This window comes from Triticum urartu, chromosome 1A (genome assembly GCF_056163025.1).
Source record: "Triticum urartu cultivar PI428250 chromosome 1A, HENAU_Tu73, whole genome shotgun sequence".
NCBI classification, from domain to species: Eukaryota; Viridiplantae; Streptophyta; class Magnoliopsida; order Poales; family Poaceae; genus Triticum; species Triticum urartu.
Genome location: NC_141873.1, coordinates 262,779,310 through 262,781,987, shown reverse-complemented (window position 1 = coordinate 262,781,987; position 2,678 = coordinate 262,779,310). Strand labels below are relative to the sequence as shown.

Below are 2,678 nucleotides of genomic sequence, written 5' to 3'. Positions count from 1 at the left end.
TCCGGTGTAGAACATTGCCAGCGCATGCTCCATACCCACATTATAATGCTTCATTTATAATGAATAATTGTCCTTATGTATTTGGATAACTGATGTCAAACGTCCGCTAGGATCTGCCCAGAACGTTTTGTACTGCGATTTTAACCTTTGAACAGAGAAAAAGTACTACCTACCAGTACTTGGCCTTGAATGGGATGCAGCAATGATAGAAACGACAGCAGTTTTCATCGGCCTAGCGGCCGCTCATGGTACATGCATCCGTGACTCTTCGGCCAAATACGCCATCGTGGCATCTTTTTTTATTACAACAAACGCCCAGACCTTTTGACTTTTCTCCCAACCGGCCATACTTATCTCTTTTACTCATACCGGCGGAAGCAGACGGAGAGGCCGAGGCAGTCACTCGAGGCACGGCGACGCGAGAGCCGACCCGGAGCAATGACCGGCCGAAGGCAGAGGCGTCAGGCGACAGCCAGCCAGGCGTAGCGACGGAGTCCGTGCCCATGATCCTATCCTCTTCTGCATGTAGCTTGATAATTCTCATTTTCTTCAAGTACTCTGCAGTCTTGTGCATGCGCTCATCCTTTGCTGCCATTAATTATCCTGGTAGTGCTCCTGCAGTTTGGCCATAAGAACCGATGTAGTAATTGACAATACGGCCGCGGCAGAGGCGGCTCGGAAGCAGTAGCCCGGTTACAGTAATGGCGACTCGGAGCGAGGCAAGGGTCGTGGAGGTGAGTGGCGAAGGCGACTCGAGGCAGATGCGGGTTAGCAACGCCGGCCAGTGGAGACCGCAGTTGCGGCCGAGGCGCAGCTCGTGGTGGAGGAGCAACGAGGTGAGCCTGTGGCATGGTGGAGGATCAAATCTGCAGCTTCTGTCCGTTTCCGAGTCACGTTCGTTCTGGAAGAATCCACCTTGGCACCCTCCAGGTCGTTGTTCCTCGGTGGTCTCAGGTGTGGATGCAGCCTCATCTGCGGAGGAGACGAGCGGCTCTGTGAAGCGAGGCGGCTCGTAGTGAAGCGCAGCGCGTCACGGCGGCGAAAATACACCGGCCAGTAGGGCGAGGCCACGGCAGAAGCGCGACACGGCGAGTCACGATGGAAGCGAGAGGGAGGCGAGGCCAGGGCAACTCGAGGTCAAAGCAATCCGGAGGCCAGGCGACCGGGTTGGCGAAGGCGGAGCGGTCTCAACAAAGTTGATCAGCGACTCAATTCAGTCTCGGTGACTCAAAACTGGAGTAAAGGCACGGTGACGGCAGCAAGCGGCGCGGCAAGTCGAGCACCGCGTAGGTACAAGCAAACTCTGAGGCGACCTCCCTGTCTTTTCTGTCAGCAACATTTTGAGGCATATGCCTAGTAGGAGTTGACCATATCTGACTTGGGTCAATAATGGCAGAGGTGAACAAAACGTCCGTTCGCAGGCGGCTCACAGCGGCAGGTCGGAGCACCGGTATTGATTCACGGTCAGCTCAACGGCGAACCGCAGTAGGAGCGGTTCAACGAGCGGAGGCATGGCAACTCGACGGGGCGCTCTGGCAGCGAGGCAGTAGCAGGGGTGAGCCCCCCAGCAAGTCGACGATCCGGCGCAGTGGCCATGGAGGCGAGGGCCGCGGCAGGGGCAGCAAGCCAGCGCGGCAGCTCAGTCACACAGCGGTGAAGCCGGTAGAGGCGAAGCGAGGTCATGGCGGCTCAGTGATGGTGCAGCCGCAGAAGATGGGTGGGCGCTGGAGGACGGCCACGTCCGGCCACGGCAGCAAGATGTCACGTGACGGCGGCTCGGTGATGAACAAAGCAATGGCGGTTTGACGGAGACAGCCAAACGGAGCCGCGCCGGTCACGGCGAGCCACAGCGGAGGCGTGCCGACGAAGCCCGGCAGCTCGATGCGAGTTTTGCGCGATGGCGGCTCGAAAACGAGGCCACAGCGGCCGAGACCGGATCCAACTCCCATCCACTTCCTTGTCATGGTCGTTCTTGGTTTGACCATCCACGTTGGGTCTTCTACTTCTCCTTTCCTTTTTTCTCTTTCCGATCTATACGTGGATAGTACTAGTAGTACTACCATACAATCATACTGGCAACAGCATCGTCTTGCTTTTGGGTCGTGGTCAACGTTGACCAATCCACGTCCGAGTCATGGTTGATTTTACAACTCTGCGTTTAACTGCGTGCGGTGAGCTGAGCCGCGTAGAGGCTGTGCACGGTCTCAGGAGTAGTACTGACTGCAGGCGCATATCATATTGGCATATTGCCTCGTCGATGCGACGGAGTAGAAATTAGCATCGGCTGGCCTGACCTGGTGTGCTTGTCCGAGGATACATGTGTAGATGCAGATTGATTCCGTTTCGAGGTGATGATCGAAACTATCCACAAAATTTCTTCCAAGTTTGATCTTTTAGACGACACCAATATTGACTTTGATAGAAAAGCAAATTCACCGGCGACTGATGACAGACGAGTAGATTAGATAAAAAGAACACCCATGGCAGAGCCTGTAACACCACCGTTTTGTTCTTCTTGAGCCTGGTACTAGATTAGTTCGGAATTGATCTGACCAACAAACTCGCCGAAGATGTAAATCCTTTCGTATCAACTCTTTTTCATATGGATAATTGCAAACTCCTCGATCCTTGAAAGAGATCCCTTCAAGAACTCATTACCACCGTGCGCGGGCCCCACG

The 2,678-nt window shown here is 54.9% G+C and overlaps 1 long non-coding RNA gene across 1 annotated transcript; it reads left to right on the top strand.

Moving 5' to 3' along the window:
* The first annotated feature begins 219 nt into the window (after nt 1–219).
* On the top strand, nt 220–2,096 carry LOC125532837 (uncharacterized). Its single transcript, XR_015601023.1, has 2 exons — nt 220–1,290; nt 1,397–2,096. It is a non-coding gene; the product is annotated as an uncharacterized LOC125532837 (long non-coding RNA).
* The last annotated feature ends 582 nt before the right edge of the window (nt 2,097–2,678 follow it).